Source organism: Macaca fascicularis, chromosome 12, assembly GCF_037993035.2.
Source record: "Macaca fascicularis isolate 582-1 chromosome 12, T2T-MFA8v1.1".
In the NCBI taxonomy this organism is placed as follows: Eukaryota; Metazoa; Chordata; class Mammalia; order Primates; family Cercopithecidae; genus Macaca; species Macaca fascicularis.
Genome location: NC_088386.1, coordinates 102,564,532 through 102,582,399, shown reverse-complemented (window position 1 = coordinate 102,582,399; position 17,868 = coordinate 102,564,532).

Genomic DNA, 17,868 nt, shown 5'->3' with positions numbered 1-17,868 from the left:
GGACATCATCCAGGAGAAGTTCACCAACCTAACGAGACAGGGCAACATTTAAATTCAGGAAATCCAGACAACCCCAGTAAGACACTCCATGACAAGATCAACCCCAAGACACATAATCATCAGATTGACAGAGAAAGCATTTGGAAGTGACTCATGAACGTCTGGAAAAAGGAATTGTACCGGTATCCTAAGGCCAAAGGGTTGGGGGTGCAATTTCAGGGGTAGAAGACAGTACGAGCAAAGGCAGGGAGAAAGTGCTCACCGCAGTTCATGCTTCTAGGGAGCGAAGTCAAAGAAAGAACTGTAGAGAGGGAAGGTTGGACAGAACAGAGGTAAAGATGTGTCCCCTGCTTTGGGACATGTCAATAGTTACATTATTGTTGAAAACATTAATATATAAATATGCAGTGCTTACTTTATTTTCAAGTGCCTATGTGTTAGGCACTATTTTACATGCTGTGTATACAGAAGGAACAAAACAAAGTCCTTGGACGCATGTAGCTTACATGCTAGTTGAGTCTGGAGTGGCAGTGAAAAAAAATTTATTGATATTTTAATTTTAATTTTTAATTTTTTTAATTTTTTTATTTTTTTTAGACAGAGTCTTGCACTGTTGCCCAGGCTGGAGTGCAGCGGCGCGATATCGGCTCACTGCAAGCTCCGCCTCCTGGGTTCACGCCATTCTCCTGCCTCAGCCTCATCAGTAGCTAGGACTACAGGCGCCCGCCACCACGCCCGGCTAATTTTTTGTACTTTTTTCAGAGACGGAGTTTCACCGTGTTAGCCGGGATGGTCTCGATCTCCTGACCTCGTGATCTGCCCGCCTCGGCCTCCCAAAGTGCCGGGATTACAGGCATGAGCCACCGCGCCGTTAAAATTGTATCTATACACATATATACATATACATGTATACACGTGCACACACATATATATAAAATGATTTATGGCTTCTAGTTTCTATGTTGAATGGTGAGTTTACAGCTATCTATCAAAAACACACACACAACTAGCTAATTAAATAAACAAGTAGTGCCATGCATGAGTCAATAAAGTTTATCTGTCATTCTGAAGCCAAAGAAAAAATATACGAGTAATGTCAGATGTGATAAGAAAAACAAAGGGTCAGCCAGGCGCAGTGGTTCATGCCTGTAATCCCAGCAGTTTGGGAGGCCGAGACAGGTGGATCACCTGAGGTTGGGAGTTCAAGACCAACCTGGCCAACACGGTAAAACCCCGTCTCTACTAAAAAAAAAAAAAAATTCAAATACATATACAAAAATTAGCTTAGTGTGGTGGCACGCACTTGTAGTCCCAGCAACTCAGGAGGCTAAGGCACGAGAATCGCTTGAACCCAGTAGGTGGAGATTACAGTGAGCCCAGATCATGCCACTGCACTCCAGCCTGGATTACAAAGCGAGTCTCTGTGGAAAAAAAAAAAAAAAAGGGTCATCAACAAAAAGTAAAGCAGGGAAAAGGATGATGGAGAAGAGCTATTTTATATAGAATACTAAGAGAAGCCCTTCCTGATAAGAAGATATTTGAGCAAAGACCTAAAAAAAAGTGAGAGGGTGAGTCATGCATAGTAAAAGAATGCTTCAGGCTGGGGTTGGGGAAAACTAGTCTGATGGCTTTGGAACAAGTGCGGTGTGAGAAGGATGTTTTTGAGGCATAGTTGCAGGACTTGAAGTCAGAGAAGTGACCAAAAATCCATGTTGGTTGCTCAGTAGAGAACAGACCAGAGGGGAGCAAGGGATGAGGCAGGGAGCTCAGTTAGGAGCTTGCAATCAAGGTGGGTAAGATGGTGGAATAGATAAGGGTGGCAGCAGTGGAGAGGGTGAAAGTGGTCAGATTCTGAATATATTTTGATGGTAGAAGGGACAAGACTTGTCGATGAACTGGATATAAGGTCCAACAGAGAGAGAGAGAAGTTGAAGATGACACCAAGTTTTGGGGACTAAGTAATTGGAAATTTGAATTTCCATCAGCTGGAAGGAGAAATGGTTTGAGGAATAGGTTTAGGAAAGGGAAATAAGATTCTGGTTTTACACATGTTGAGTGTGAGATGACTGACATCCAAATGGAAATTCCTAGTAGGTAGGGAAGAAGGGGGAACTTAAAATAAATATTTGGGATACAGTGCTCATGAAAGAGGTCCAGATTTGGGATTTCGTCAACATGTAGGCAATATTTTGAACCATCAGAGAAAAGTGTAGAAAGTGGCTACAATAGTAGCCTTGGGATAGAACCTGGAAAATGTCAGTATTGGAGTGATTAAGAAAGTGATAGGAGGAATCAGGAGAGTGTGCTGCTTTGGAAGCCAGTAAGGTAGAGCATAAGGAATAAATCAACCATATCACACAAACTCAGCAAACGGGGTCAATAAAATGAAGACGAAAAATTCCATTGGATCTAAAAAATAGCAGGTCACTGAGAAACTTGTTAAGGGCAATTTCAACTAAATGTTAAGGGAGAAGAAGTTGTGGTGGGCTGAAGCAGATATGGAAGGTGAGAAAATGAAGACAGTGCCTGTGGAGCACTCTCCATGAAGTTCAAATAAGAGGGAGAAAGACTGTAGTGGAAGGTTAGGAGTTGGGCCTTGGCCATGTTTACAGGCTGAGGGAGAGAAACTCATAGAGAGAGAGGGGTTGCAGATTAGGAGAGAAGGATGACTAGTAACCTCAGAGGAAACAATAAGCAACAGAGGTAAGAAGATAAGAAGGAGCCAGCCTATAACACAAGGGCAGAACACTTGGCCTCGAAAATAGAGGGAGAAAGGGAGGCTCTCTGTTGATGTGGATATGTCTGCAGGTAGTGTGGTGGGTAGGGGGCGGAAGTTAAGAGACATGTGATCAATGGTCTCATTTACTCAATGAAGATGCATAGTGATCCACAAAAAAAGTGAATGAGAGTAGGTGTTAAGTAAGAAGCTTAAAAAGAGCAGAAAAGCTGTGAATAATCCTTGAAGGAAAGAAGAGAAGAGAGAGGAAAGAGGAGATAGACTAAAGAACAGTACTCAAATCCCAGGTAAAGTTTGCATCAATTTGTCATAAATCATTTTGCATGCTTGTATGACTTTTATGAGGTAAAATAACATAATAGTGATAGACTATCATGCCATGGATCCCTCACTTGTTATATGTCATTGATTCTTAGATGCAATTTTTTGCACATTTAACACCACTGAAATCAGGCTGTATCTGTCAACTGATGGCACCTTGTAATTAGAATTGCAGCATTTTCTTTTAGTTTTTTTTTTTAAACAATGAGATGTCTACAATTTGATATACTCAAGTGCTTTTGATTTGATATAATGCTTTGGGCACATTAGTTAATCTTTGTGAAACAGATTTCTTGCCTGTAAAATGGGCAGAAATGTCCCTCATGGTTAGTAAGGATAAAATGAGATCATATACAGAAAACACTTAGAATGGTGCTAAATGTAGCAAGACTAGACAAATATTAGTTATTTTTTTTCTTCTACAATGCTTATCTGACTGAATGTAGGAGACAAGAATGGTCATTATGCCACTGATTAAAGGAATCAAGGGCGTAAGCAGGTTAGAAAAAGGAGCGGCTGCAGGCAGAGACATGAAGGACTGGGAGGAAAGTGGGGGAACTGGAAGTCTCACTGAAGGCAGAGAAAACAGGTGTAAGTGGAGTAAGGAGCGGGGATACTGAAAGGCAGGAGAGGGCGATTCATGATTCAGATTTCAGAGGTGGAGATTTTCCCATCTTTGTGTTCTGAATCCTAAGCACAACCACTGAAATAAGTGGCTAAGATGAAGTGATAAAGCCCACTGTAATTGAGCACCACCTTTCTTTTAAGTCTGAAAATAACGAATTGAAATGGTCTTCCTGTTTCATAGAAGCTGAAGGTGTGTGACATCACCATCCTAATCAGATGGCCTAGAGCAGCTCTTGACAATGGGAATAAAAATTATTTTAAAAGATAATTTTTTATGTCTAGCTGGTATCTGCTCATATGCTTTTTTTTCTTTTCAATATAATAGTGATATGTTGCATAAGGATGATGTTTCAGTCAACAACGAACTGCATATAAGACGGTGTTCCCATGAAATTATAATCTATATTTTTTACTCTACCTTTTCTGTGTTTAGATGCACAAATACTCACCACTGTGTTACAACTGCCTACAGTATTCAGTGCAGTAACATGCTGTACAAGTCTGTAACCTAAGAGCAATAGACTATACTCTATAGCCTAAGTGTGTTGTAGACTATGCCATCTAGATTTGTATAAGTACACTCCATGACGTTCACACAACAACGAAATCGCCTTACAATACTTTTCTCAGAAAGTATCCCCAACGTTAAGTACTGCATGACAGTAATTACTTGGGACAGGAAGTTTTGACCTTCAGTATACTTTTGTACTGCCACCCTGGAATATAATGTCCTGATTAAACATTTCTCATAAATATAAGTTACCAACTTGCACTTGTAAATTAACTAATCGTCTTATTGAATTTTTAAATTTAGAATAAGAACTTAACCACTACATACTCTGTTGTAACATCTATTTATATTTATTGGTTATTGGGGCAACTTGGCAAGATTCTTGGGAAAGGGAATATATGTGGGTTTTTTTGTTTGTTTGTTTTGGCTTTTTTTTTTTTTTTTTTTTTTTTTTTGAGACAGAGTTTTGCTCTTGTTGCCCGGGCTGGAGTTCAATGGCACAATCTCGGCTCACTGCAACCTCCGCCTCCCAGGTTCAAGCAATTCTCTGCCTTGGCCTCCTGAGTAGCTGGGATTACAGGCACCTGCCACCATGCCCGGCTAATATATATATATATATTTTGTATTTTTAGTAGAGATGGGGTTTCACTGTCTTCGCCAGGCTGGTCTTTAACTCCTGACCTCGTGATCCACCTGCCTTGGCCTCCCAAAGTGCTGAGATTACAGGCCTGAGACACCACTTCCAGCCATTTTTTAATCCGGATCCCCACTCTCAACTTGATAATTGCGAGAGGAACATGGCATTCCAATTCCTGCATTTAGATAAAAAGAAAGCCACCACCAAGTCATTTAATTGAAACACTCTATATTCTGTTGAACACATAAGGATGCTTAGTTTGATGTCTTATCTTTGTGGTTTCATTTTCACAGATTAGACTGTCTAGCAAAGGCTAACATTTGGATGGCACCTACATTTTACAAAACATTATTTTCATATACATGGTCTCAGGTGACGTCAAAGAAAACACCATTTTTTTTTCCTTCCTGTTTCCCATTAAGGGATTTTCATTGGGTCACTTAGTTGATTAAGAGTGATGGTTCCTTTTCTAAAACTTAGCTTGATTCACTGTCATTTATCTGTCCTAAGTAATGTGCATTGTCTGTCACTCTCTATTAACTTTAGCATATAGTCTATCCTTATTCCTCTACTTGCCCCCCAATATCAACTAGGAAGGAGCAGAGAAAATAATTTTAACAATTTTCTCAACTGCAGAGAAATTTTCTCAATTTCTCAATTTTAATTTAAATTGTTAAATTTTAACAATTTTCTCAACTGCAGAGAAAATAATTTTAACAATATTCATCTGAACTCAGTTCATCACAACATCATCCTGACTTGTTAAAAAATATTCAGAAAACCAATGGTCATTTTAAAATTACATGATGCTAAATAACTGGTTTGACTGGCATTTGTCACCCAAAGAGTTGCTTCAGCTTTGTGCCGTTGCAGCCTAGGGCTTAGGATGACTAGTTGAAAAGTAAATTGCAATTAGCTGAAGGTGCCCCATGGGTAGATTTTCTGATTTTTGCCACTTGAAGCAATTCTCAAAGACATTAAAAAGGACTTCTGATTAGTTTTAATGAAATTCGAGAGCAGTTATATAGATAGTTTGCATCTTCAGCGGTGCATTAATTTGCAAATGATGGGGACAACCTTTAAGAATTGGGTGCTTCTTTAACATTTAGGATCAGATAGCAAAAATAATTATTTTTCTCCATTCTTTTGTGCTTTTCCATCATTTGGAAATGGCAATAAACAAGGACAATTTCCTGGAATGCTCATTGGGGTAGGTGGATGAGTCATTCTTAAAGTGTCATCAAATTTATACGGACAAGTTGCAGTGAAGTAGTCAGATGATATCGGACATTGACTACAAAATGTGTGAAAAAGGAAAGTTACTTGGGGATACAGGAATAGTTCATTCATGTTTTTTCTGCTTGTCCAACTGAAGACACTGTAGTTGTAATAATAGATGTAGTAGTGTTTTTTTTTCCCCCAGGGTGCTTATCAAGATACTTGCATTCTTTGACCATTCTTTCAAGCAGGTTTCAAAACCCATAGGGATTCCTTTGGCTTTGCAAGAGTTGGATTTTTCCTTTTGCAATTATCCCAGCAGTTCAAGAGTGACTATTACAGACATCGACTTTCAGAATTGTCCTGTTTTTTGTCCTACTGATTTCCAAAAAAGACTACAATATAATTAATTCATTTTCAATTTGGTTTATATACCAAGGCAACAATGACAAAGGTCTACGATTTTAGAATTGTAAGTTTCCTTTTCCTAAGGCTTCAATTATGATGGAGTAGAAAAAAAAAAAACAAACCATAAAATTTCTACTTTAACATATAGGAAGCAGGATTCACAAAGCCTGGAGTCCAATGGCAGTCATGGACTTTTGCCAAGCTGAAAATGTCTGTGAAAAATGAGGATGTAGACCTATATGTTGAATGCATAAAACCTCTTACAGTTTGAGCAGGGCTTCCGGGATGAGGAGATTTCCTTGATTCATGTATGTCTAAGGGAGTTGGTTCTGCTGTGCACTATGTTACTATACAATTTTGTTCATACTTGCATTATTTGCTTAGTGTATTCTAATTGCTATACATGCCTATCTGTCTCTCCTCACCTTCCCACTGCTACTTAAACTAGACTATGAACTCCTTCAGAGTGGGAGCCATGTTTAACCATTCTCAGTCTTAGAGCCCAAAACATGTATGATAATGTCCTATTCAATGTTGGTTGAATTTACATATGAGAATTGCCCCTTTTTGAATCTGAGGCTGGAGATGTGAGTGTCATTAATGAACTTTGGTGAATTTTCTTTCACATGTCTGGACAGTGAAGTAAAAACGTCAGTCAATTAATCGAGGTTGTTTTCTTCATCCAGTGCCCAAAATGTTAATTACACTTTCGCTGAATGAGGATGCTGCTTTGATGTGATTAGGAACACATTTTCTAAAATGAAGTTTCTGATTGAAAGACTATCATCTGAAAAGTAGATGGCAGGTATAAAAAAAGTATAAAACCTTTTTTCTCTGAAGAAAAAAAATTCATATCCAATGATAAGATTTTAAATTTATGTCATTAGAAAACTAGAAATATTTTAAATCTAGTTTGAGATCATTTTTGTAACATGGTGCATCAGCTAGGAATGCATTAAGCTGTAAGTAACAGAAAAACTGACTACATGTGGCTGCTGATGTTAGTTCAGGGGTCCAAGGATGTTAGCCCTACATTTCTTTTTTTTTTTTTTTTTTTTTTTAATTTATTTATTATTATTATACTTTAAGTTGTAGGGTACATGTGCATAACGTGCAGGTTTGTTACATATGTATACTTGTGCCATGTTGGTGTGCTGCACCCATCAACTCGTCATTTACATCAGGTATAACTCCCAGTGCAATCCCTCCCCCCGCCCCCCTCCCCATGATAGGCCCTGGTGTGTGATGTTCCCCTTTCTGAGTCCAAGTGATCTCATTGTTCAGTTCCCACCTATGAGTGAGAACATGCGGTGTTTGGTTTTCTGTTCTTGTGATAGTTTGCTAAGAATAGCCCTACATTTCTATAATTTTCTTGACCTTTCTTAAACCCATAGGTTGGTTGCCACAGCTCCAGACATAAAATCTATACGTCAGGTGGGAAGCAAGTGGAAGGATTGTTCCAGCCCAGTCACATCTACCCGCTTTTAAGAAAGAAACTAAACGCATTTCATAACCCTCAACAGTGGACATGGGCTTGAAATTCATGAACTATATCTAAATCACATGGTAATTAAGAGATGCAAACAAGTTTAGGCAAAAAGACCTTCAGTGGGAGAAAGTAAAGTACTTTGTCCGAGGAGTTGAGAATGGCTTTCTTTGGAGATAGCAAGTTTAATATAAGGTAATGTGAGCTGATGGGAAACCATGCATTGAATAAATTCAAGCTTAACCCTATATTAGAATAATTTCTTTTCTGCTTATTTTTTTATTTTCTTAGGGCTTGACTTATTCTCTTAAAAATGAAAGTTTATTATTACTCATCAAACATTATTTATTTGAGAAATAGAAGATGCTGGTAAGAATGCAATGATGGTTGTATAAACTATTTGTGACTGCATGTGAAAGTCCATCATTTTTAGGACTTTAAGCAGATCATTTCATCTATCCTATGCATCATTGTTCTCCTCTATAAATTGAGTGGGTCCAATTAGGTAATCTCAGAATTTTTTCTTGCTTTATCAATTTATTATTCCATGATTTGTGACACTAATCTATTAATTCAATAAATGCCTAGAAATCCTAGTGTTTAGCAAATTATTAAAATTAAGAACTAGAGTGGTAAGATCACTGTAGAAAAGAGTTAAACATCGATGTATCTCCTGAGAATCTATTACACTCCTTGATATAAATGAGAGAGAAATTCTTACACTTGTACACTAAGAAATATGCACAAGAACATTCACAGAGACACTATTCATATGGAAAATACAGGGAAGAACTCAAATGCTCCAAGAGTAGGAAATGAATAAATAAACTGTGGTATATTTACACAATAGACTATTTCACAGCAGTTAAAATGAATGAAGTACAGCTAGTTGGAATACCACGGATGGATTATAGAAATATAATATTGAGAAGGAAAACGTAAGTCCCCAAAGACTATATATGGAATGTCAATACCCTTTTTATAAAGTCAAGACAACTAAAACTTAATAACACATTTATTTAGAATAATAAAAATTATGTTTAAAAAGTATGTTTATTGTTACCAGAATCAAGGTACTAATTACATTAGGGGAGAGGAGGCCAAGAACATGATAGAGGAGTTTAACATAGGCAATATTAGTTACTGTCAATGTTCTAATTATTATGTTGAGTGGTAGACTCATGGATATGTATGATTTTAAATAAATACGTAAGTATATAAACACATATATGCATATGAAAGGCCAATGGAATCATGATAGGGTATATCAAAATATAGGGTGTATCAATGATAGGGATAATGATTAAATCCATTCTGTGCACCTATATTTCAAGTAAAAAAAATAGAAGTCCATATTGCCCATGGAACATCTTTATTCTCAGCTAATGTTCTTCATTCCTCATGTAAAACAGATGGTGCAAACATTAATTCATCAAAAATGGTAGAATTCTCTTGGCTATTTAGGATGTCTTCTATTAAAGAGCCTAGTCATTTAACTCATGTCAATAAAACAAGGAGGGAAACTGGAAATATATCACACACTGTCCTGAACTCTAGTTGGGATGCCAACAGGGAAGACAACAGTCACTGTCTATTTTCTGTGACCACCAGTCTCACCCCTGCTCCTTCACCGAAGTGAGGTCAGGACAGTGAGATGTGAGGGGTCATCCATAGCATCTTTCTGAGCAAAGAGAAGATTGTTGAGATGACTAAATACTTGCTATTTCAAAGCACATTCTCTACTGGGTGCCATCAACGATCATCAAGATATGTTTTAAACCACTGAAGAATCCACAAGCTAATGGAGAACACAGCAGACAAGAGCAGACAGAGTACAAGGCACTGAAATATAATGACAGACATGCACAAGCAAAAGCAATTCACTTGTTTAATATTACATGTGTGCATGCACACACACACGCCGTCTGTCATGGACGTAAAGGAATATATCAATGGATAAAGTTAGCAAAGTCTTTGCTCTCCAGGAACTTCCATTTCTCCTGGAGAAGACTAACAATATTTAAGTGAACAAATAGATCAACAAGATAATTTTAAACAGTACAAGTAAAACAAAGACAATACAAGCATGTATTATGATAGAGATCAAGGAGAAAAACATTGCGTTAAGAGCAGAAACAACTTCAGTCCTCCTAACTTTTGAAGATCTTCAATCCATGCTGGCTTTGAAATTGCATCAATGCTCATTTGAACAAAATCACAACTCCTTCTGTTTATAAAATGGATCATCCAAATTGAATTTTGTATTATCCAAATTGAAGTGTCATTAGTCATGCACATCTGAAACCACTGAAACCTAACCAAAGTGTATGTGGAGAACTTAAACCTCTTCACCATTCAGCCACTCTGCAATCAGGCTCCTGTTTAGTACCCTCCCCTTTCTTGAAAACCTTCAGGATGACTGGTGCCCCCTACTCTCCTGCAATAGCTAGCAGCAACTGAAGAAAAGTCCATTTCTTTCAACAGGGCCATGCTTCTTGCATGTCTGAGGGTTATACCCTAAGATAATTTAAATGTATGTGAATATACATAAGCACAGATTTTTAAAGGCAAGTTACATGTTCAAAGATATGTTATATATTCAAATATTCATACAAATAATCTCCATCCTATCTGTGTATCCTATATCGAGACTAAGTTTCTTACCTAATGCACATCTTGAGGTAGCCATCCATATGTCACTCTGATTTAATAATCATGCAGAGCCAGGCACGATGGCTCATACCTGTAATCCCAGCATTTTGGGAGAATAAGGTGGGTGGATCACTTGAGGTCAAGGGTTCGAGACCAGCCTGGCCAACATGGTGAAACCCCAAAAGAATACAAAACTTAGCCATGCATGATGGTGGACACCATAATCCCAGCTACTCAGGAGGCTGAGGCAGGAGAACCGTTTGAACCTGGGAGGCAGAGGCTGCAGTGAGCTGAGATCGAGCCACTGCATTCCAGCCTGGGCAACAGAGCGAGACTCTGTCTCAAATAATAATAATAATAATCATGCAGAAACTTCTAGACTCTAACAGAGTTGTGACATCAACCAAGGTGCTGATTAAGTTTTAGTGAGAAGTTTACAATTTCCTATATATCTTCTGCTGATATATGAGTTTGTAATTTTTTTCAATTCATAGACCTGATCTAGAGTTACTCTGAGAAAACTGACTACCTCTGCTCTCAAACACAACATCTGCCCTTGATATACAGCATAGCTTATCTTCCCCAGTAGAAAAAAGTATTTTGGAACAAGCTTCTTGACTTTTTAGTCAACACCTCTCCCTTACTGGGTAACAAGCACAAGTGATGGAACTGTTCAGGGGATCTATTACACAATCATTGCATCAATCCCTTTCAGGACCAGAAGGATACCACACAATAACCCACACTAGAAGCATGTGCTGTAGGCATTTCATAAACACCCAGCAGTGTTTGTGACGGCTTGTTGGTGCTGGTTGTGAAGACTGTTGAACACTTACTTTTTCCAATTATAAACATTTCAGATGTAAAAGTCTAGAATGGGGAGGAAATTAAAACAGCAAACAGAGTTAAAGCCATGCTCATCTGTTAATAGATCCAAGCCCCCTTTCTCTGGTCACTTTTGAGAAGTCATATTTACTGACTGAGGTGTGACGCCTCCCCCCCGCTTTCCAAATCACTGTAGTTTAAGCACACTGTGTAGAGACCCACAGTCCCCGGCAGCTTTCCAGATACCACACTTCTCCCTTTCTCTAAAATTGTTCCCAAGACAAGGGTCAGCCCCACCACACATTCTATAGAACAACCTTTCTCACATTGAATAGTAGGCATGGAAGCATTCGCAGGCCCCCGTATCTGCAGGCAGGAAGAGTATTATGAAGGGATGGGATTATTATTCTTTCGGGATGCTTTCAGGACTTTATTTTTCCATGGTGGAAAACATCACTTGTTTTCAAAAGCAAGATTTCACCATTATTTTTAGCTGCCGCTCACATTTTTTGTAAGGAGTTCTCTTTCAGATATTGACCACTTTTTGTACAAGCAATTCAAAATTTATCTTTATCTTGCACTATAATAAAAGTAAATACATGCAAGACTTGGTAACCAAACGAATTGCAAAGCTACTTAGCTAACTATCAAAATATTGCACATGAGTCAGCCAGAGACATGACCTATGTTACAAAATATTTGTAATTGTCCACTAATATAAGTGATATGTGACTTGTGGATATATCAATTGCTTGCCTTTCTGCATAACTTGAAATTGCATACATGTAGTCAAAGGACTTCCTTCAAAGATGTTCATCTGTAATTCATTCATCTGAAAAAGCAAAAAGCTTTTTATTCCATATCGGCAGCTACCCACTCGGTACATATGCTGAGAACAAAGCAAAAATTAACTGAATTGACTACATTTTTCCTCCTTTCATCTGAGTATTTAGTCTTATATAAATATGTGAATACAAGGCCTCATATTTTTTAACTTTAATAAAGAAAGAAATATTTATTTATTTGTAATCACAACAAATTAAATGTGTCTCCAAGAAAGGAGAGGTTGCCAAGAAAGGAGAGGTTATACAACTTTCTGAGAACTTGATGAATAACAACTAGAGCCATGTTGGTTAGCTGCACCCATTCCTTCCTACTTGGATTGCCTCCTTTCATTTCATGTGCTCAGCTCACACTTCTCAAAATACTAAATGCTTGATGAAATGTCTTAAGTGTCTCACCTCTTTTTTGTATGACACTGAGCATATAATTTGGAGACTTGAGAACAATCACAACTTTCTTTGTGTTCTACCTGTGATGACCTTTTGCTCTTTTGTCATAGTGGCCCAGGAATAAGATTTTTCTGTGGAAAGCTATTAGGAAGTTATTGATAAACAACTACTCTGCAGATAAATCAAAATTGGTTTCTAATAAGTACAGGAGTGTAATTCTCATCTCTTGTTCCTGGAAGACCAAAAATCTTGCAATTTCAGCTTCAGCCTAAAGAAAGTACAATTGTGGTTGTAGTAAAGAAAGTAAATGTTTCTTTTTTAAAATAATTCTTTTCTAACACAGAGATATTATCAAACACTTCTTTAAGTGTGGACATCCTAGTTTCCCTCGAAAGTGTTTTAGGTATCCTATTAACGTTCCCAGGTCTTTGGTAGTTGGGTCGTATGTTGTCCATTACGGATCCCCATCAACTGGAATCATGGCTACAGTGAAAAGAGCTGATTCATCCTTTCTTCATCAATTCTGTTCTTGGAACCAACAAAATTCAGTTCCGCTGTCAATTATCTTTTAGCACACAGTGCCCATCTCACAGAAATAATGGTCTCTCAGGTCATTTATTCTATATTTTTTCTCAGTCTCTTCAGTCCCCTCTCTTCACCTCTCCCTTGCTTTCCCTTTCTATGCTACTTCCCCTGGAAATTGCCTCAAGTTTTTCTGGTTTAAATTATTTTATGGCATAAATTATTATGGCTTAAATTATGACTTAAACTTTGAATCTATACGTGGTTCTCAAGTAAATATTTCTGTGCTAGCCCCTCTGATGAGTTCCATATTCTTTCAATAGCCTGCTGGACATCGTCACCTAGATTCCCTTTAGCCCTTCAACTCCAACAGATCAAAATGGAATATATCTCTGCTCCCTAGATCAGGATCTCTTCCATAAAGTCACCATCAGCCCAATCACCAGATATCAAACCTGGCCTTTATCTTTTACTCTTCCCTGCCTCTTGCTTCCCAAAATCAATGCACAGTTCTGTCGATTCTACTCATATGATCTTTCCCTTCTTCATTTCGCATTGCCAGAGCCCTGTGTCAGTTGTTCATTATCTCGGACCTGTGGTATGGCCTTGGCATCCTAACTGTTTTGTGCACCCCTTGCCTCTCTTACCCACAGTCCATCTTACATGTGACTAGATAGCTTCCATTACTCTGATCCTCAGAAACCTGCTCACAATTGCCTGCAGAACCAAGTCCACACTACTGTTCAGGATCTCTACAACCTTACTCAAAGGTACAGTAGCTCACTCCTCACTTCCTTCCTTCCCCCTTTATACACTATTTGGTGATTAAAAACAAATTGGTGATTGTTCCAGATGGAGTTTCCCAGGAAGCAGTCTCTGGGGCAGAGATTAGCAGGCAGTGTTGATTGGGAGTGCTTTTCTACAGCTGTGGAAAAGAAGGAAGGAGGCAGGATTGGGTGGAGGGAGATGAATTTCCATGCAGGAAATTTGTTGGCAAAGGAAGAGCTTTTGGAGCTGGGATGTCTTTTCACAGATGTCCTGAGTTGGGGTAACAGGGCTTGGCCTTGAGACCCCCACGTTGATAGTCATTGGGTGCAGTCTACTTTGAGGAAGGCAGTTTTCTTCAACAGATTCCCCAAAAGGGCCAACTGCAGATGCCCATCTTTCCCTGACACTCCCAATGGATAGAGAAATAAACACCATTTAACTCCTTCATTCCGCCCATCATGGCACCTATCCATTTACCCCCTTCCACTCTCACAATCTCACATTGGCACTTTTCTTTAAGCTCAGTGGCAGGCTGCTAGCTGTCTCTCAATGCCCCTTTCTAAACTTTTTTTCTTTAGGAATACCCCTTCCTCCCCATTACATTTTCTAGCCTCTTTGCACTAGATGTGCTTATGTTACTAAGTTCTAAGCAATCCATGTGATAAAAAGTGATATTCTCAACTGCCAGATTGGTATCCAGAGGAACTGGTAGGCCTCCTGTGTCTCCTCCTTTCCCTCCTGATTCCTGGAAGGTAGACAGGCTGAGGGGAGCTGGAACAGCTCATTCGTTCCATGAGGTGAAGGCTGGTGCAAAGGATTGCACAGCAAGAAGCCAGCAGGTGTGTGGGGCCTCCCTACCAGCTCTGGACTGCTCATCCTGGAGAGGAAATCTTCACTCTTCTTTAAACCTCTGGTTATTTTGGTCATCGTTACATCAGCTGAACTTGCGTATCCTACCTAGCTCAAGTTGCAACATTTTTCTCTCCATTTCCTTATACCTGTAGTATACCAATTGTTCAAATGTTACCTCCTCCATAGAATTTCTTTGCTCTCCTCCCTGCACCCCTAGAGTGGGAATATCGAGGTGGTTCCTCTGTTGACTTTTCATAATTATTTATTTGTATTTTCCTTACCAAGAGTGACACTTTCATCATAAATGAAATTCTTCCCCTATTCCTTAGCCCTTTTACCAAGCTGTAATGTCTGGTAGGACATCTGGGTATAATATTTTCTGACCCACCAGGTGCAGCAAAGTCTTTTACTTGGTAAGTATCTTTACTACTTGTTGACTGCATGAAGTTCTTTTTAATATGAGATTGAAAGTGGCATTCCTGTGACTTTTCACTCATCGGTTTTGTAACAGAAAACTTTTTCACTCATCAGAGGTAACAGAAAAATCCCATTTCTTCTTGCAATGATCCCTAGAGACATTTCAAGCTGCTTAACATATTCCCTCTCAAGTGGAGTGGCCTACGAATAAATTTTCAGCCTTCCTTGGGTCTTGTGCACACACACCCACTCTCTCTTGTTCTAACAAAAGGTTAGAATTTACATTTAGAGAGTTAAGGTTTTCCAAAACAGATCTCCTGGTGGTGACAATAAATAATGGTTCCAGCAGAATCAGCTCATAAAAGTAGGCAGCAAGAGATTCTCTCTGAGGATCTACTGCTCCTCCCCTACTGTGCATGTTTTGGTGTCATAAGTGCTATTTTCCATGTTCTCTTGGGTCCAGAAAAGGATTCGAATTCAGACTGCCAGTGGCATGATTATGACCCTGGCACTTACTAGAATGGTGATTTCAAAAAAGGTGCTAAACCTCTCCAATTGTGAGTTTTTTCAACTATAATTGGCTATAACACAGTGGTGTGCTCTGTAGTCCCAGCTACTTGGGAAGCTGAGGTGGCAGGATCCCTTGAGCGCAGGAATTTGAGACTGCAGTTAGTTATGATCAAGCCACTGCACTGAAGCCTGGGTGCCAGAGTGAGACCCTGTCTCAATCAATCAATCAATCAATCAATAAAATGGGAATAAAAGAAGGGCAATAAACTGATGTAATTAGAGGATGGGCTCTGGAGCCTAAAATACCTGGGATTTCATCCCAGCTCTACCACTAACTGGAGCTCCCATGTTCTCTGTAGAGAGCTTTTTAAAGCTCTCTAGAAAGCTTTAAAAAGATCAGGAAAGACTTCATGAAGGGGTAGTACATATTTGAAGTGACACTTGGGAATGCATAAGAATTTGACTGGGCCGCGGTGGGCAAGAGCAGTCTTCCTAGTAGTATAAACAGATTAAGCCAAAAACCAAGAGGCTAGAAAGTACGTCTTTGCCCTGAAGATACTGTCCCATCCTTTTTTGAAGCCAGCAGAACATGGCACATGGCACGCGTGTGCGCATGTGCACGCACACACGCACACACACACACACACACACATGAGCAAGGGAGTCAACACAAATCCTGCAAGAACCACTGGCTGCCTACTTTGTAGGTTGCTTTTGTGTTCATGGGAAAAACCAAGAAAATGATGAGTTCAAGAAATTAACATACTTTTAATGGAGATTATAAAGTGGTGATGATAATGATTTCAACTTTCTTCTTTAAATTTTTCGGTTTTTCAAATTTGCTCCAATAAACATGTAGGATTTCATAATTATCAGAAAACAACAATAATTCAAAAAAAAAAAAAAACAGTTGTTCCTTCCTGCTGGATTTTTCAGCTTCTGTATTTCTTTGTTCAAGAATCCTTTATTTCCCTGAATCCAGTATACTATGTGGGGCCTCTGGATTAGTTAGCTCTACTGATTCATCCCTATCTGCAAATATCCTTGAGAATCAAAGACAGAAAGGAACACCATTTTAAGATTTATGCGGACCTAGTCAGGTACTTCCGGTTGCCAGGTAGCAGACAACCAAAATCAACCACAGCATTTTCTCTAATCACTGGCTCAGGATCCAGGCAGCCACTACACTGCCTTAGTGAACACTGAGACAAAGCCTCAATGAGCATTGAGGAATGAGCCTCAATTTGCCAATGTAGGTTTAGTTCATCTCCCATAAATTAGCATATCTGAGTAAGCTTAGTTATTACACAAAGCACCACCATAAGAAAGTATGTTTAGGCACGCTCTCTTTGATACTGGTGGCTTTCAGTGACTGCTTCCTATCCACACAAAACAATAGTTAAGTCAACACTGTAAGTGGCAATTCATGAGGACGTCTGCCCAAGCCTTCACAGGGCACCCTGTAACCCTCACTGGAAGCAAGGCCATGTCTGCATACTCATTGGAGCTATCAGAGGGCAGACATAAAAATGCCCTATTATCTTATGTAGAAGCTACCCCACTAGGTGCCAGTAGACCCAATCCTATGTGAAGACAGGTTCTGTTTTCACCATCTTGATCCACAGTGTTTAAAAAATATAATTTTTTAGAAAGGAAATTTTATATAAGAGCCTAGATTTCTGACTTCTCTAGAAAAATAAATGGAATGGACAATGACTGGCCCACTTTCCCTCATAGTGACAATTTTCTAGAGCTGAGTAGAGACTGCTCCCTTCAGGACAAGTTGTATGGTCTCCAACTCAGCTCAGCCTCCCTCAGCCCTCTCATCTCCTCCATTGCCCTGTTCGGCTCATTTTAGTAACTGACTGGCTCCTGTAGACTTTAGCATTTATGACCTTTGGTTTGTAGCCACTTCATCTATATAGGAAAAGCAGTTTAAAGCTACTGCATGCAATCCATTTGCTATCTCTACAGGAGTTACAATGGCTCTACAAGGTTGTGTCTGTTGCTGGAAAAGAGGCCTCCCTGATGTCATTTATAATCCAAGTTACCTTTTTCTGTCCTTACTCTGAGTTCTGGGCCTAAAGAAGCAAGAACCTCTGCTGCAACCTCATTTACCTCCTGAAGGCTGGAAGCTATTTAAAG